Raw genomic sequence first — 20,230 nt, forward strand, 5'->3', positions numbered from 1 at the left:
AGGGGGCCATAAATTTAGAGGTAGATACAGCCTTAGGATATATCAACAAATTCAATTGCCACATTTTACACTACAACTGAGAGGTTAAGATGATAATTTCTTAGTTAATTATATAAACTAAGTCACAAATGTATGATCTTAAGATTTCAATGTGTTTCCTTTGACTCTAAATCTAGTGGCCTTTTCACTTTACCATATTACCTCTAATGATTCCCCATTTTCTTTTTTTTCCTTTAATCATTTAAAATGTGTTTTCCCTCTTTAAAAAGAACTTAAGGTGTATTTTATTCTTGTGTTATGATGAAATTTTTTTCTTTATAATGTTTCTTTATAGTGTGGACTTTCTGATGTAAAATAAGTGCTCCCCCTTTTTTATAAAAGTCTTTCAACATTGGTTCCTTAAGTTTACCCTCAATATGGACTTTCTGTTGTAAAATAAAATATTTCTTCCCACTAAAAACTTTACCACATTAGTTACATTCATAAAATTTCTCTCCAGTGTAGATTCTCTGATATGCAATTGATAAGCGCTCCATGTAAAAACCTTTCCACATTGTTTGCAATCATATTGTTTTTCTCCAGTGTGAATTTTCTCATGTGTAATACAGATTTTGTTCCCATTGAAGTTACAGGGATCATCAATCATGAATTTTTGAACATATTTTCATTCAATCTTGCACAAATCATGGTTGTTGTAAGAATTAGATTATTTATAAAGTGTTCAGCAAATCTTAAAGTACAATATAAATACTAGCTCTTATAATTTCCATTGCACCATGATGTCTGACTCCCTAGAAGTTTCAAAAAGTTTAAAACATAGTTGTTTAAAAAACTCAGGGCATACATCAAATATTAAATTATTTTCTATTTGATTCAAGAAGTCCAAGAATATATAGTTTAGTTTACTTAATATTCAATGTCATAAGACTCTTTTAACAATAATATTACTGATAAACTATTGCATTTAATACATTATTTGTCCTGGTTCAACAATGAATTTGTGCTTTAATATGTTCTCTTTCTCAAGCATTGTTTAGTTGAGACTTCTATTTGTGGTCATCAGGATGCTCTAATAATCTTTCTTCTCTGAAATCTTTTATCCATTATAAAGTTATGCTCCCCAAAGGTATACCAGGCTTTATTTCTTTTGTGTACTATTTTGTGAAGACTATTCAATATGGTAACTGTGTGTGTTTATATATATATATATATATATATATACATTATATACATACATATATGTGTGCATAACATTTCTTTTCTTTTTCATAATTAAGAATTTTCCAGTCTTTGAATTTTTTAATTGACTAGATTTGGTAAGAAGAAGTCATTGCATTCTTAATAAATGGGCTCTGTGTGTGTTTTAATAATAAAAAAAAATACCTAGCTACTTTTGGCATCTGGTTGTCTCAAGTAGCTTTTTTTTTATTTCAAGTTTATTGGTTCAAATTCTATTCAGGTTAGTCAATATCAAAAGTCATTAATCTCTTCTCTTTTTTCAGTGTTACACAGAAAAGTATTTATATTTGTCTTTGTTCTTGAGTGACAGGAGTCCAAAACAAGAAAAAGAAAATCTCATATTGATCTTGACCTTTTTTGATCATTTAAGTCTAGAGGTTCAGAATTCAATAATGACTTCATGCATAGAACTGCTTTTCCACCATCCACCCCCAACTCTAGTATTCAGTGAGGAAGTTAAATTGTGGGAATTAAATAGTAATTTATAGTGTTTCAGGGAATTGATGACTTTCATCTCCATAGAAGTTATCTCCCCTCATCTAAAGAATTAAGAAGCAGAAGTTAGTTGATCTGAATTTTTCCTGATCTAAGGAATATCAAAGTCTAATTGCTCATGGCAATCAAAGCAAATGTTGTATATCTTACCTTGAAATATGTAAAATTAAACTTTGATGCCTGCCTGATTACACTTGCTTTTAATGTCATCAAACATTACTTATTAATAATATTCTCCTGTAATACAAACAGCAGAAACATCATGATTGGATTAAAGAAATAAGTTTATAATTGAAGACTTTACATGTATCTATTTTATGGGAGACTAGTTTTGATACTGAACTGGAACTTAATTTGTCTAGTCCTATAGAATTTATACCTGTACTTCAGGTAAATTACCAGTGCTGTATCTTTTTCCTTAGGTTCCAACAGGAATGAATAAATTGATTAAAGAAAATATGTTTATTTATTTTACTATATGTTAACTCATTATAGTCAGTACTGGAAGTGCAAATAGAAAAACAATAAATTCCTTTCCATCAAGAAAGTTACATTCTGATGGGAGACAACACATACAAACAGGTTGCAGTTGCTTATCACATAAGAAAGACTCATGTTCTTTAGGTCAGGGCTTCTTAATTTTTTTTTTCATTTGTGACCTCTTGAGGTATTTCTATGTGACCTTGGGTACATAGATGTATGAAATATGTATTCAAATCAAACATTTACTTGTCATAAATCATAAATTAACTTTTCCCAAGTTCAGTCATGAAACAATTGAAGATGCTTTGCCTTAGGTCAAAGTGACAAACAGATAGTAACATATTTCTTTAGTATCACTTCTACTGACAAAAATATTCATTTTTGATATTAACTAATTTGTAAAAGTTAAGGACTTAGGTGGCAAGAATTTAATTTTCCAGATCTTCAGTAGTTGGGTTCCATCTTTTCCAGACTTAATTGATTAGTTAGATGATGATTGTAAGTCTGGATTAGAAGTTAGATCAGTGTTCTCTTTCTCATATCATTAAGCCAAGTTATAAAGACTATCTATAAAAGCATAGAGGCTTTGTGACATTTGTCAGTTGAGAAGGTAAAATTTAATAAAATCACAAACCCTTGAAACACTGAATCCAATGGAGATGTATATTAACTGACCATATTGTATATACAGCATAATGAAGAGTCTAGAGAATTTGCCTTCTTTGTGAAACACCTGTATGCAAATTCTTCCTATCACACATACTGGTTGCATGATGTGAAGCCAAATACCTTTAATTCTCAGTGTTCCAAACAATTTGCTAATTCTATATCTTGTAGTTCAGGTGCTAATCTATGTTTTTAAATTTTCCTCAATGAGATTTTCCCTTACCAATAAAATCATAGTTCTGATCTATGGATACCTATATCTTAATGTATATATATATGTGTAAATATATATATATAGTATGGGAGGGTAAGAATGTGAGTACATTTCTAAGGAAGGAGGAAAGCAGAATAAACAACTCTAGCACCTTCTCCTCCTCCCCTTTTCCAAGGAAAACTTTCATTTGTGCCAGGAGCTGAAAAAAGGAGATTAGGGTAGGAAGTGCACACTCAGGTCTCCTTGGAGAGGGGATATTGGTTTAGAAGCATAAGTATGTGATCCCTTAAATATTTTTTTCTGTGGGATATAATTGGGTTCCATTTAACTTTTGATCTCTTTGTCATTTTGGGGGAGAAGAAGACGCCAAACTATACATCTAGAACTGGCCTTCTTTCCATTCAATGATCAAGAAATGAAAGGTATTTAAAGAATGTACATTATGTTTTTATGACTTGATCATGTTTTGTGGGTTTTGTATAAAACTATCAGATTAGCAGAGAATGAAGAAGGTGTCTGGCAGGGGAGAGGAGATACAGGTGCTCTTGCCAAATCTCTTTGAAGTAATTGCTTGGGGCACATGACAAAAAAGAGCCTCAGCTTTGGACTTGATCTATTCTTTCTTCCACTAGTTAGAAGAGAGCCTTCTGTACTTGGAAGAAACTGGAGGGCTTGTGAATTGATATTATCACTGTATCATTAAAAATGGGGGGAAAAGATAGCTTTAAGTTTCTGTGAGAAACTCAGCAAAAAAGCTAAATCATATTATGTATTATTATACACTCAAGCTGAAGTGGGTTATCTTGATTGCTCCAGCATAATTACTTTCTAGACCTGATGGACATTTGCCACTTGTATTCTCTAAATTTGGGTCTACTCATTGACTCCACTTAACACCATATACCAAGATAAGGTCAAAATGGGTTCATAATCTAGACATAAAGAATGATATTATAAACAAATAAAAACATAGGATGATTTACCTCTCAGATCTGTGGAGGAGGAAGGGATTTGTGAACAAAGAAGAATTAAGGATCATTATTGATTACACAATAGATAATTTTGATTATATTAAGTTTAAAAAGTTTTTGCAGACAGTTAATGCAGACAAGATTAGAAGGGAAATAATAAAATGGAATAACATTTTTAGATTCAAAGATTCTGATAAAGGCCTCATTTCTAAAATATGTCAAGAATTGACTCAAATAGTTCAAGCTATTCTCCAATTGATAAATGGTCAAAAGGAAAAAAATAGACAATTTTCAGATGAAGAAATTGAAATTATTTGTAATTATTTGACAAGGTGCTCCAAATCACTATTGATCAGAGAAATATAAATTAAGACAATTCTGAGATACCACTACACACCTGTCAGACTAGCTAATTTGCAGGAAACAATAATGACCAGTGTTGGAGGGGATGTAGGAAAACTGGGACATTGATACATTGTTGGTGGAATTGTGAATGGATTCAGCCATTCTGGAGAGCAATGTGGAATTATGCTCAAAAAGTTATCAAACTGTATAAACCCTTTGATCCAGCAGTGTTTCTACTGGTATTATATCCCAAAGAGATCTTAAAGGAGGGAAAGGGACCCACATGTGAAAAAAATGTTTGTGGCAGCCCTTTTTATAGTGGCAAGAAACTGGAAACTGAGTGGATGTCCATCAATTGGAGAATGGCTGAATAAATTATGGTACATGATGTTATGGAATATTATTGTTCTGTAAGAAACAACTAACAGGATGATTCAGAAAGACCTGGAGAGACTTACATGAACTGATGCTAAGTGAAATGAGCAGAAGCAGGAGAACATTATACATGGCAACAACAAGACTATGTGATGATCAATTATGAAGGACATAGCTCTCTTCAACAATGAGATGATTCAAATCAGTTCCAATTATTCAGTGATGAATAGAGCCATCTATACCCAGAGAGAGGATCGTGTGAACTGAGTGTGGACCACAACATAGCATACTCACTCTCTCTATTGTTGTTTGCTTGCATCTTGTTTTCTTTCTCAGTTTTTTTTCTTCCTTCTTGATCTGATTTTTCTTGTGCAACAAGATAACTGTGTAAATATGTATACATATATTGGATTTATCATATATTTTAACATATTTAACATGTATTGGACTACCTGCCAGCTAGGGGAGAAGGTGGTGGGGGAAAGAAGGGAAAATTGTACCAAAAGGTTTTGCAAGGGTCAATATTGAAAAATTACCTATGCATTTGTTTTATAAATAAAAAGCTTTAATAAAAAAAGAAAAAGAGATAATGAAGGAAACTAAGTTTTATTAAAAGCTACCATAGATAATGAAGCAATATCAATACTAAACATATATGCACAAGAGGTATAGCATCCAAATTCCTAAAGGACAAGTTAAGAGCGATGCAAGAAGAAGTAGATGGCAAAACTATAGTAATGGGGAATCTCAACCTTGCTCTCTCAGAACTATATAAATTGAACCACAAAATAAATAAGAAAGAAGTTAAGGAGGTAAACAAAATATTAGAAAAGTTAGGTATGATAGATCTTTGGAGAAAATTGAATGGAGACAGAAAGGAGTTTATTTTTTCTCAGTGATTCATGGAACATATACAAAATTTCACCATATATTAGGGAATGAAAGCCTCTAAACCTCAAAATCAAATGAAGAAAGGAAGTAATAGTAAATGCATTTTTTTCAGATCACAATGCAATAAATATCATATGCAATAATATAAGGCCAGGAAAAAATAGACCAAAGTTTATTGGAAATTGTTCCAATTGTTCCAATAAGAAAAGTTAATTGGAAATTAAATAATCTAATCCTAAAGAATGAATGGGTGAAACAGCAAACGTATGAACAGAAATCATAGACATAATAATTTCATCTAAGAGAATGACAATAATGAGGCAACATAACAAAATTTGTAGGATGCAGCCAAAGTGGTTATAAGGGATAATTTTATACCTCTACATGCTTACTTGCATCAAATAGAAAAAGAGAAAATCAATGAATTGGGGTTTCAATTAAAAAAGTTAGAAAAAAGAACAAATTAAAAACCCTCAATTAAATATCAAATTTGAAATTCTGAAAATAAAAAGGGGAGATTAATAACATTGAAAATAAGAAAACTAATGAATTATGAATATAAATAAAACTATGAATTAGTTTTATGAAAAACCAACAAAATAGTTAATTTGATTAGAAACCTTTTGTTAATTTGAATAGAAAAAGGAAATAAGAAAATCAAATTGATAGTCTCAAAAGTGAAAAGGGAGAACCTTCCACCTGTGAAGAGGAAATTAGAGCAATAATTAGGAGTCATTTTGCCCAACTATATGTCAATAAATTTGATAATCAAAATGAAATGGAGGAATATCTATAAAAATATAGATTACCCAGGTTAACAGAAGAGGAAATAAATTATTTAAATAGCCCCATTTTAGAAAAAGAAATAGAGCAAGCTATCAATCAACTCTCTAAGAAAATAATCTCCAGGGCTAGATATATTTATATGTCAATTCTACCAACTTTCAAAGAACAATTTATTTCAATACTATATAAAATAGGGAAATATTGAAAAATAGGGAAATAAGGAATCCTACCAAATTCTTTTTATGACACAAATATGGTTTTGATAAGTAAACCAGGTAAGGAGAAAACAGAGAAAGAAAATTATAGACCAATTTTCTTATTGAATATTGATACAAAAATCTTAAATAAAATATTAGCAATGAGATTACAGAAAGTTATCCCTAGGATAATACACTATGACCAAGTAGTATTTGTGTGAAAAATGCAGGTCTGGTTCAATATTAGGAAAACTATAAACACAATCAACTATATCAATAACCAAACTAACAAAAAACATGATTATTAAATTGATAATCATTTATCAATGATATTGATGCAGAATCAATTGCATTAATTGATGCAGAATTGTATTTTCTAAAGTCCAACATTCATTCCTATTAGAAAAAAGTAGAGAGTATAGGAATAAATGGACTTTTCTTTGAAATGATCAGTAGCATCTATTTAAAACCATCAGTAAGCATCATATGTAATGGGCACAAACTAGAACCATTCCTAATAAGATCAGAAGTGAAACAAGGCTGACCATTATTACTATTATTATTATTCAATATTGTATTAGAAATGCTATCTTTGGCAATAAGAGAAGAAAAAGTGGTTAAAAAAATAGAATACATCATGAGGAAACCAAATTATCACTGTTTGCTGATGATGTGATGGTACACTTAGAGAACCCTAGTGAATCAATTAAAAAAAAACTACTAGAAACATTTCACAACTTTAGCAAAGTTGCAGGATACAAAATAAATTCACATAAATAATCAGCATTTTTATATATTATCAACAAAGGCCAGCAGTAAGAGAAACAAAAATAAATTCCATTCAAAACAACTGTTGATAGTATAAAATATTTGGGAATCTCTCTGCTAAGGGAAAGTCAGGAACTATATGAACACAACTATAAAACACTTTCCACACAAATAAAATCAGATCTAATCAGTTGGAACAATATCAAGTGCTGATGGGTAGTATGAGTAAATATAATAAAAATGAAAATGCTATGTAGATTATTCTACTTATTTAGTGCCATACTAATCAAACCTCCAAGAAATTATTTTACAGATCTAGAAAAAAGCAGTAACAAAGTTCATTTGGAAGAACAAAAGATCAAGAATTTCAAGGGAATTAATGAAAAAAAAAAAAGCTATCAAAGGTGGCCTAGCTGTCTCAGACTGTCAAAATTGTCAATAACTATAGCAATCTAGTGTTTGACAAACCCAAAGACCCGGCTTTTGGGATAACTATTCACTATTTGATAAAAACTCCTAGGAAAATTGGAAACTACTTTGGAAGAAATTATGGCTTGACCTACACCTAACACCACACACCAAGATAAGATCTAAATGGGTGATTATTTAGACATAAAGAGAGATATTATAAGGAAATTAGAAGAACATAGGATAGTTTACTTTCAGATCTGTGGAGAAGGAAGAATTTGGGTCCAAAGAAGAACCGGAACTCAAAATTGAACACCAGATAGATAATTTGATTATATTAAATTAAAAAGGTTTTGTACAAACACAACTAATGCAAACAAGATCAGAAGGGAAGCAATAAATTGGGAAATATTTTTATATTTAGGGGTTCTGATAAAGGCCTCATTTCTAAAATATATAGAGAACTGATTCAAATTTATAAGAATTCAAGCCATCCTACAATTGATAAATGGTCAAAGGATATCAACGGATAATTTTCAGATGAAGAAATTAAAAGCATTTCTAATCATATAAGAAGGTCCTCTAAATCACTATTTTTCATACGAATGCAAATTAAGACTACTCTGAGATACCACTACACACCTCTCAGATTGGCTAGATGACAGGAAAAGTCAATGATGAATAGTGCAGGGTATGTGGGAAAACTGGGACACTAATACATTGTTGGTGGAACTGTGAATGGATCCAAACATTCTGGAGAAAAATTTGAAACTATGTTCAAAAAGTTATCAAACTGTGTATACCCTTTGATCCAGTAGGGTTTTTATTGGGCCTTTATCCTAAAGAGATTTTAAAGGAAGGAAAGGGACTCATATGTGCAAAAATATTTGGGGCAGCTCTTTTTGTAGTAGCAAGAAACTGGAAACTGAGTGGATGCCCATCAATTGGAGAATGGCTGAATAAATTATGGCATATGAATGTTATGGAATTTTATTTTTCTATAAGAAATGATCAGGAGGATGATTTTAGAGAGGCCTGGAGAGACTTACATGAACTAAGTGAATTGCTAAGTGAATTAAGCAGAACCAGAAAATCATTGTACACAGCAACATCAATATTATACAATGATCAATTCTGATGAATATGACTTTCTAAAAATGAGATGTTTGTTGCCAGTTCCAATGATTTTGTGATGAAGAGAGCCATCTACACCCAGAGAGAGAGAAACCTGTGGCACCTGAGTATGGATCAGAACATAACATTCTCACTCTTTTTGTTGTTGTTCACGCACATCTTATTTTCTTACTCATTTTCTTTCACTTTTTTTTGTTTATACATTTATTTTTAATAAATATGTTTAATAAATATGTTATGGATTTAACATATATTTTAACATTTTAACATATATTGGATTTATTGATATCTGGGGAGTGTAGGGGGAACTAGGAGAAAATCTGAAACACAAGGCTATGCAAGGATCAATATTGTCAAATTATTTGTGCATATATTTTGAAAAAAAAGCTTTAAAATTAAAAAAAAGAAAATGAGTAATTACTTACAAATGATCAAAATATATGATCAAACAGTAGAAATGCATATAAAAACAAGTGTGATATAGCACCTCCTTTCTATTAAAATCCTCACATGGCAGAAAAAGAAAAATGAAACGCTGTTGGAAATGTTCATATGGAAAAACTGCACTATTTCACTGTTGATGGAGTTGTCAACTGGTGCAATTATTCAGAAGAACTTTTTGAACTATGGCTAAAATTTTATAGCAGTAAAATTGTGCATATCCTTACCCAGGAATATTACTATTCAGTCATTAACACAAAGAAATAAAAAAGGGAAAATGACATAAACATAACTTTATCTATAAATATATTATATATACATATATATCTATAAATCTCTGTTAAAACTTTTAGTGGTAGTTAGGAATTGGAAGTTGAGAGAATGTGCATCATTTGGGGGATAGCTGAAAATGCTTTGTTTTATGAGTTTGATGTAATTGTATTGTACTATAAGAAACGACAAGCAAAAGGCTTGCAGAAAAACTGGGAAGACTTCTGAATTGATGCAAAGTGACACGAGCAGATCCAAGGTTACATTGTACCTATAGAAATAGCAATATTGTAATGATGATCAACTGTGAAAGTCTTATTAATTCCACTCAACAAAATGACTCCAAATAATTCCAAACAATGAACAATGTTCATGATGATGTTCATGTTGAATGATGCTATCTATTCCCAGAGAAAAAAGTGATAAATTCTGATTAAAGACTGAAGTATAGTTTTAATTGCTTTTGTAAAAAAAAGTGACTTAAAATGGAATTATGTTTGCATAATTTCACATGATATTGATATCATATTGCTTGTTTTCTTAATGGATAAGGGAAGTACTGAAGGTAAGAAGAGAATTCAGAACTCAAAGTTTATTTTTGAAACATATTAAAATTAAATAAAGAACGCAATTAACTTAAAAAGTAATTTGATCAAAGCTTTTATCCACTGGAAAATCTTGTCAAAATTGTGTCTGATGTATTGTCATCTGTCATCTTCTTTAAAGGTTTTTGTGAAGGGGAGTTAGTCTCTTAATTTCTCATTAGATTCCTATTTCTCATTATTTGAGAGTATTTCTCAGTAGATTTGATAGTATTTTTAAGTTCTTTTAGAGGGTAAAGGGGCTCTGGTAAAGTAAATTTCAGTTATTCTATCTTTCTCTGGCCCTTTATTGAATATAATTTTTATTGCATCATGATATAAAAGGGAAGCATTTATTTATTTCTGAGTTTCTGAATTTGATTGTGAGGTTTTTATGAACTTATATAGTCAGTTTTGTGTAGGTGCCATGTAGTATTGAGAAAAACATATTCCTTTTTTTCTTTAATCAATCCAGATATTAATCATATCTAAATTTTCTAAGATTTTATTAACCTTCTTAGTTTCTTTCTTTTTTTTTTGTGGTCAGATTTATCTAATTCTGAGAGGGGAAGGTTAAGGTCCCCCATTAGTATAGTAGTAAGGTCTATTTCTTTTTGTAATAGGCTTAACTTTTTTCCTAAGAATTTGGATGATGTATCACTTGGTGCATATACATTTAATATTGATAGCATTTCATTGTCTATGGTACCCTTTAACAAGATGCAGTTTCCTTCCTTATATCTTTTAATTAAATCTACTTTTACTTTTGCTTTATCTGAGATCAGAATCACCACCCATGATTTTTTTTTTTTTTTTTTTTGGCTTTGGCTGAAGCATTATAAATTCTGCTCCAGCCTTTGATCCTTATTCTGTATGTACCTCTGTTTCAAATATTTTTCTTATACACAACTAATTGTAGGATTTTGGTTTTAATCCACTGTGTTATTTGCTCCTGCTTTTGAGAGAGTTTATTCTATGCATGGTTACAGTTATGATTATAAACTGTTCATCCCCTTCAACCTATATATTCTCTGTGTATACTTTTGTTCTTTCCACCCAGTCTGTCCTTTGAAGATCAAATTTTCTGTTTAATTTTCTTTTTAATAGAAATGATTGAAAGTCTCTTACGTCATTGAAAACCATCTCTTCTCTGGAAAGATGATGTGGTTTCTCTGGCTAGTTGATTCTTGGTTGTAAGCCATAACATTCCATGCCTTCTGATCTTTTATTGTAGAAGCTGTTAGATCCTGGGTAAGAGTGACTGTTGCTCCTCAATAGCTTGAGTTCTTTTTCTCCTACAGCTTGTAATATGTTTTACCTGAAATTATTATTCTAGAGTTTTGCAACAATGTTTCAAAGGGTTTTTCTTGTGGGATCTCTTGCTCTTCCATTCAAGTATATCAGGATAGTTTTCTTTTTTTATATTTTTTTATTAAAGGTTTTTATTTACAAAACATATGCATGGACAATTTTTCAACACTGACCCTTGCAAAACCTTCTGTTCCAAATTTTCCCCTCTTTCCCACCACCCCCTTGTCTAGATGTCAATACATGTTAAATATGTTAAAATACATGTTAAATCATATATATATAATATGTATATACATACACACATATAGTTATACAGTTATCTTGCTGTACAAGAAAAATTGGATGAAGAAGGAAAAAAAAAACGGAAAAAAACCCCAAAATGCATGCAAACAACAACAAAAAGCTTGAGAATGCTATGTTGTGGTTCACACTCAACTCCCATAGTCCTCTCTCTGTGTATAAATGGCTTTCTTCATCACTGCTTTGAATCATCTCATTGTTGAAGAGAGTCACATCCATCAGAATTGATCATTGTATAGTCTTCTCCAATTGATGGGCATCCATTCAGTTCCCACATCCCTTCCAACATTGGTCATTATCGTTTCCTGTCATCTTAACCAATCTGATAGGTGTGTAGTGAGTAGTATCTCAGAGTTGTCTTAATTTGCATTTCTCTGATCAATAATGATTTGGAGAACCTTTTCAAATGACAACAAATAGTTTCAATTTCTTCATCTGAAAATTGTTTCCTTTGACCATTTATCAATTGGAGAATGGCTTGAACTATTATAAATTTGAATCAATTCTCTATATATTTTAGATATGAGGCCTTTATCAGAACTTTGAATATAAAAATGTTTTACCAGTTTCCCTTCTAATCTTGTCTGTATTAGTTTTGTTTGTACAAAAACTTTTTAATGTAATATAGTCAAAATTATCTGTTTTATAATCAATAATGATCTCTAGTTCTTCTTTGCTCACAAATTCCTTCCTCCTCCACAGATCTGAGAGGTAAACTATCCTATTGATGTGGGAAAGATTTCAATCTTTGATTCCCAACCACCCCTAGTTAATGTAAATTACTCTTTGACTCACAAATTCTGGTCCCTTTGAATTCCAATAGAAGATTCGGACCTGTCCCAGCCCCATCCCATCCCCATCCGGATCTGAGCCAACTTTGGGGCTACACCCAAAAGCCCCTCGAGCTAAGCATCATACTATAAAAGGGCCATGCTGGAACCCCTCTTTGCAGAGATTCCAAACATGCCAGTCATGTGAGGACCCTCTGTCCACTGTACCCTCTGTCCAGTGCCCTCCTTATCTCTACCTTCACCTATCTTCTACTTCAATAATAAACCTTTTATCAATCTAGCTCTTGGGCTAATAAATGCTTTTATTGGGGACTCACATGGCTACTAGACCTCATTTACCGCCGTATCCTTGTGCCAAATCCAAGGGGGTTGCAGGGGAACTCTGTTTGACTCCTTGTACCCCAAACCTGCCACTAGACCTTAACTAAACCCTAATTTCATTTAGATACCCCAAATCTAGACCTCAACATTTGGTCTAGACCTCAACACTATGTTCTTCTAATTTGTTTATAATATCATTCTTTATATCTAAACCATGAATCTATTTCAACCTTATCTTGGTATATGATGTTAGGTGTGTGTCAGTGCCTAGTTTCTGCCATACTAGTTTCCAATTTTCCCAGTAGTTTTTGTCTAATAGTGAATTCTTATTCCAAAAACCAGAGTCTTTTGCTTTGTCAAACACAACTTTACTATAGTCATTGACTCTTTTGTCCTGTGAACCTAACTTATTCTACTGATCAACTACTCTATTTCTTAACCAGTACCAAATGGTTTTAATGATCACTGCTTTGTAATATAGTTTTAGATCTGGTTATAGCTAAGCCACCTTCATTTCCTTTTTTTTTTTTTTTTTCATTAATTCGCTTGAAATTTGTTCTTCCAGATGTATTTTGCTGTTATTTTTTCTAGGTCAGTAAAATAGTTTCTTGGGAGCTTGATTGCTATAGCACTAAATAGGTTAGTTTACATCATATTCTCATCTTTATTATATTCACTTGATCTACAGGATAGTTTTCTTGATGATCTCTTAAAGAATGCTGTTCAGATTTTTTTTGTTTGTTTTGTTTTGTTTTGTTTTGTCTGACTTTCAAGTAGACCAATACGTTTTCTCTCATGGATTTATTTTCCAGGTTGGCTGTTTTTTTCACTAAGGTATTTTACTTTTTTTTTTTTTTTTTTTACTTTTTTATTCTTTTTTAAATTTGCTTGACTGATTCTTGATGTCTCACAGAATCATTAACTTCCATTTACCTTGTTGTAATATTTAATGTGTGATTATCTTTTTTCTTCAATGAACTTTTTTTTTTTTTTTTTTTTTTTTTTTTTTTTTTTTTTTTTTTTTTTTGCATTTCACCAATTGTATTTTTAAGGAATTGTTTTCTTCAGGAAGTTTTTATTCCTTTTTGAAGATGTTGACTCTTGCATACCTCTTTTTTCTTTTCCCAATTTTTCTTCTACCTGTCATATATGTCTTTTAAAATCTTATATTAGTACTTCAAAGAAGAGTTTTTGGCTTTGAGACCAATTTATATCACTCTTTGAGATTTTCCCCTAATGGGCATTTTGTCCTTTTCTGAGATGGTGTTTTGGTCTTTTCTGTCACTATAGTCACATTGTATGGTTAAGATTCTTTTTTATTTCTTGCTTATTTCATTTTTTTTCTCATCAATTTTTTTTTGACTTTTAAGGTCTAGCTCTGCTCCTGCAGTATAGGGGGCATTTTCCCAAGATTCTTGTGTTGCTCTGAGCCTTGGTTTTGAGCACAGGGCCCCTTTGTGTTTGACATCTTGTTTACAGCAGGGAGTAGACATACTTATACTCTCCAGGTAACAACCACATTTTCTGGGTTATGAATTTACTTTTTGACCTAGGACTGGAGACTGTTTCATTAGTCTGCTTTGCTACTGAACCAGGACTAATGATCTCAGTTGCTTATCTGCTGTGATTGACTCTCTTGCTGGCTTTCCAGTATACTGTCTGTGCTGGGCTAGGGCTTTTTATCCCAGTGAAAGTGACCTTTCTTGAAGTCCTTCTAATCTTCTTGATCTGGCAGGTAGTTTCATTCCATGAGATTATGTTCAAAGGCCTGATTTCATTTACTTTTTGAAGGAAATTAGGAAAGATCCAGCAGCTTCCTTGTTTCCTTCCATCGTATTGGCCCTGAAGTGGGACTCTACAGAAGAATATTCTAAAATGAGTTGGAAATATAATACTAAATATAACCTGATGCTTTTGCAATAAAGGATATGACATGCTTTCTCCAAGGAACAAAGCAAGTACCTAAAATATTAAGTATAGTAGCAATATGCAAACAATATATTAGTTGAATTTTCCTCACAGTAGAATGTTGTCTTTATATCTCATTGCCCCTTCATAGTCTACATAAATTAATTTCATCACTCTTTGTTTACAAATTGTTTTTGGCATTTCTCCCAATTAAATTGCCAGAAGTAAGAAAGGAGTAATAGAAAAAAAGTGCTAGATTTGTAATTAAGAAGAGCTGGGTTTGAATTCTACTTCTGAGCCTTGATGTATTACCTTGAACAAGTCACTTTATTTCACAGAGTGTTTTCTTCTCCTCTAAAATATGGAAAATATCTGCAATACTTCATACATACAGTGCTAGTGAGGGACAAATAGAATGTTTCTAAAACACTTTGAAAATATAAAACCAAAACTATATAAATACTACCTATTTTTATTACCCCTCCCACAATTTTATACAAATACATGTACTTGTGAATATATATACTTGCTTATATATATGTATATATATATATATATTATATTCATATATTTTTTCATGCAGTACACTGTAAATGCTTAAAGTAAGTTTGAAATAATATTTCAAGATCAATTCAGGATATTAGTAAAATTAATAAGTGATTATATTAATACATGAATTTGTTGATCACATATTTTCTGTAATAAACTTCTTGAATGAAGGATAATGATGTGATGGTTGTGAATAAGTAATACTTTTGTGAGTGAAACCACTTTCAGATAAGTTTTTTTTTTTTAATTTTGAACACTTTTCTTTGATTGGGGATCTAATTTGCTGAATTTTGCTCTGAAATGAAGGCAGTTATATAACATTTAGTGTAGACTATTCCTCTCAATGACTATCTACTAGAATACATTCATTTTATGAACATTTAAACATTTTTATTATTATTTAATTTTAGTAAGGCAATTTGAATTAATTGATTTTCCCATGATCACACAGCTAGCAAGAGTTTAATGTCTAAGTTCGAGTTTCAACTCAGGTCTTTCTGACTTCAGGGCCAATACTCTATCCATTGAACCAGCTAGCTGACCCAATAATTTTTAAAAATCAATTTGTTGTATCAAACTTACTTTTTAGAAGCCTTACAAAGTGTTGTCATTAGAGTTGATAGAAACAATGTTTAAGTTTACACCTTTAAGAGTTTATGCATTAGAGGTCACATAAGAGCTCAAACCTTTAAGAGAATTTACACATTAGAGCTCACACATTGGAATTCACAAGTATGGGAGATTCACAAAGTTAACTTTGTAACTTTGTGAATTCACATCTCCCATAATCCTACTCTCGGAGGAGGAGTCAACCTTTGAGTTTACACCTCTAAAAGAACATAAAAAGAGCTGAGTTAGTGAAGTGAGTTGAGTTTGGAAGATTGCCAGGAGTCGGAGTTGAGCTAGAGGCAGAAGCTGGCAGAAGCAAAAGACTAGCAACAAGAGCTCTCGGAACCAAAGAAAGCTAACTGGGCTATTTTGGAAGAGACAATAAAAGATTGGATTTTAATTCCTGGCCGTATTTGAGGTGATTGCTACTCTGAACCAAAATAAAGCTGCCTCCAGAAAACCTCCCCAAGAAACCTTCTCCCAGAGAATGATCATATTTTAGAAAAAGAAAAACAACACCACACTTACACATACAGCTCACATGCTAATTGCATTAGGCATCCAGCTGTTCAGTCACATATTTTAGTTAAATTGAGAAAAAAAAACTGTTATAAACTCTGTGGCAGTTGGTTGGAAGATAAAGAGACTTCATTAACAACACTAGACACAGTCTCTGTAAATCCTTAGATACTCCATTAAAAATAAACTATATAGACTATTTTCTGTTTATTTAAAATATTGAGAACATAATTCATACATGAAAATTGATATAATTAAGGGTTGTAATTACAATAAGCAAAACAGATGTGCTTCCTGGATCAAAAAATATTCATAAAATGTCTGATCTTTGGAGTACAAGTGTCATTCAGTAATATAGCAACAACAAATATTTATAAAGTTTTTTGGTCTGAGAACTATAATATGTTTAAGGGTGTAAAAGGTAAATTTGTTCCTATTTTCAAAGAGCTTGTAGTCTAACAAGAGGATATAGAATGTGTTCATATAAGAGGAGTTCAAATGAAATGTTTTAGTGAGTGTAATATTGTTTTTAGACTTTTAGTACAAGTAGATGGGACAGTGGAATGCTGGACCAAGCATAAGAAGACAATTTCAAATTTGACTTCAGACACAAATTTTACTTCAGACGTCAGATCACTGTGCGATCCCTTTTTCTCAACTCTAAAATAAGGATAATAACATCTACCTTCCAAGATTTTTATAAGGATCAAAGGAAAAGTTAAAATACTTAACATTTACCTGGCACATAGTAACTGCTATATAATACTAGTTATTATAATTATAATTATCATTATTGTTATTTTATTTTACCTCAATAAATAAAGGAAAGTTTAATAACAGAATTATAAAATCTCCAAGTTTGAGAGACTTGAACAAGAACTTATTCTGCTATATTCACAAGTTATCATTTAGTATATGGCATATTGCTCTCAAGACATCCCATTCCAATTTTGGACAAGTCTAAATTTTTGTTATTTTTTTTTTCTCTTTTGTTTAGTTATTTCAGTTGTGTCTCACATTTTATGATCCCATTTGAGATTTTCTTGACAAAGATAAAAAAGTGGATTGTAATTTCCTTCTCTAACTGATTTTACAGATGAATCCTGAGCAAACAGGATTGAGTGATTTACTTGAGGTCATTCAGCTAGTGAATGAAGTAGGGTTTAAACTCAGGTCTTGTTGACTCTAAGTCTGACATTCTATCCATTGAATCATCTAGCTGTAGCTGCCCTAATTTTTCTTTTTGCATCAGATCCAAATAGTTTTCTTTTCAATTTGTATTCATAGATCTTATTCTTTTTGGGACAAACAAAATTAATTTAATCTCTCTTCAATTTTAGAGTGCTTCAAATTCTTAAGAATATTACCCTGTTGCCCTCTGATTCTCTTCTTCCCTGGAATGGCATGATCTTGAATTTTCTCACCATCCTAGGTGTCCTTTTCTAAGTATTCTATAGCTGTTTTGTTTTTCCTAAACTAGAACATTCCTAGAATTGAAAACATACTGCTTAATCAAAAGAGTGAAATATCAGCCCTTTTGTTTAGACATAATGATTCCCTTAATGCAGTTTAGAAGCTGCCTGTGTCACCATGTTTATTCATTTAAGCTTGTAGTACAATGAAACCTCAAATAATCTCCACAAAACTTTTTTTTTCATTTAACTATAGGACTTTGCATTTGTCCATATTAAAGATGGCTCATTTTTTAAAGCTGCTATTAAAATATATTTGTATTTAGATTCTTGATTTATTCCCAACTTCCCAATTATACAATGAAGTCATTTGGGGTAGGGACTATTTTAAAAATTTTATTAAAGCTTTTTATTTATAAAATATATGCATAGGTAATTTTTCAACATTGATCCTTGCAAAACCTTCTGTTCCAAATTTTCCCCTCCTTTCCCCCCACCCCGTCCCCTAGATGGCAGGTAGTCCAATACATGTTAAATATATTGAAATATATGTTAAATCCAATATATATATATATATATATATATATATATATATATGCATATTACATATATATATATATATATATACACACACACACATATTTATACAGTTATCTTGCTGTATAAGAAAAGTCAGATCAAGAAGGAAAAAAAAATCTGAGAAAGAAAACAAAATGCAAGCAAACAACAGAACAAAGGAAAATGGTATGTTGTAGTTCACACTCAGTTGCCACAGTCCTCTCTCTGGGTGTAGATAGCTCTCTTCATCATTGAACAATTTGAAGTGGTTTGAAACATCTCATTGTTGAAGAGAGCCACTTTCATCAGAATTGATCATCATATAGTCTTATTGTTGCCATGTATGATGCTCTCCTGGTTCTGCTCATTTCGCTTAGCATTAGTTCATGTAAGTCTCTCCAGGTCTTTCTGAATCATCCTATTGGTCGTCTCTTAAGAACAATAATATTCCACACCATTCGTATACCATCATTTATTCAGCCATTTTCTAACTGATGGGCATCCACGCAGTTTCCAGTTTCTTGCCAGTACAAAAAGAGCTTCCACAAATATTTTTGCATATATAGGTCCCTTTCTCTCTTTTACAATCTCTTTGGGAAATAAACCCAGTACAAACACTACTGGGTCAAAGGAGATGCAGTTTGATAACTTTTTGAGCATAGTTCCAAATTGCTTTCCAGAATAGTTGGATCTGTTCACAATTCCACCAACAATATATCAATGCCCCAGTTTTCCCATATCCCCTCCAACATTGGTCCTTATTGTTTTATGGCATGTTAGCCAATCTGACAGGTGTGTAGTGATATCTCAGAGTTGTATTAAATTTACATTTCTCTGATCAATAGTGATTTGGAGCATCTTTTCATATGAGTAGAAATAGTTCCAATTTCTTCATCTGAAAATTGTCTGTTGATATTCTTTGACCACTTATCAGTTGGAGAATGGTTTAAATTTTTATAAATTTGAGTCAATTCTATATATGTTTTAGAAGTGAGGTCTTCATCAGAATCTTTGAATGTAAAAATATTTTTCCAGTTTATTTACTATTATTTCCCAGTTTATTATCATCTTGGTTATCTTGTGTATTAGTTTTGCTTGTACAAAAACTTTTTTTACTTTATTATAATCAAAACTATCTATTTTGTCATCAATAATAATCGCTAGTACTCCTTTGATTACAAATGCCTTCCTCCTCCACAGACGTGAGAGGTAAACTATCCTACATTCTTCTAATTTGTTTATAATATCATTTTTTATCTAGACCATGAACACATTTTGACCTTATCTTGGTATATGGTATTAGGTTTGGGTCAATGCCTAGTTTCTGCCTAGTAGTCTCCAATTTTCCCGGCAGTTTTTGTCAAATAGCTGATTCTTATCCCCCAAACTGGGGTCTTTTGGTTTGTCAAACACAAAATTACTATAGTCATTGATTCTTTTGTCCTGTGAACCTAACTTATTCCATGGATCAACAACTCTATTTCTTAGCCTTTACCAAATGGTTTTGATGATCACTGCTTTATAATATAATTTTAAATCTGTTTTTATTTTTTCTAAGTCAGTAAAATAATTTCTTGGGAGTTTGTTTGATAAGCACTAAATAAATAGATTAGGTAATATTGTCATCTTTATTATATTCACTTGAGCTATCCAAGAGCACTTGAAATTTTTCCAATTGTTTACATCTG

Source organism: Sarcophilus harrisii, chromosome 3 (genome assembly GCF_902635505.1).
Source record: "Sarcophilus harrisii chromosome 3, mSarHar1.11, whole genome shotgun sequence".
In the NCBI taxonomy this organism is placed as follows: domain Eukaryota; kingdom Metazoa; phylum Chordata; class Mammalia; order Dasyuromorphia; family Dasyuridae; genus Sarcophilus; species Sarcophilus harrisii.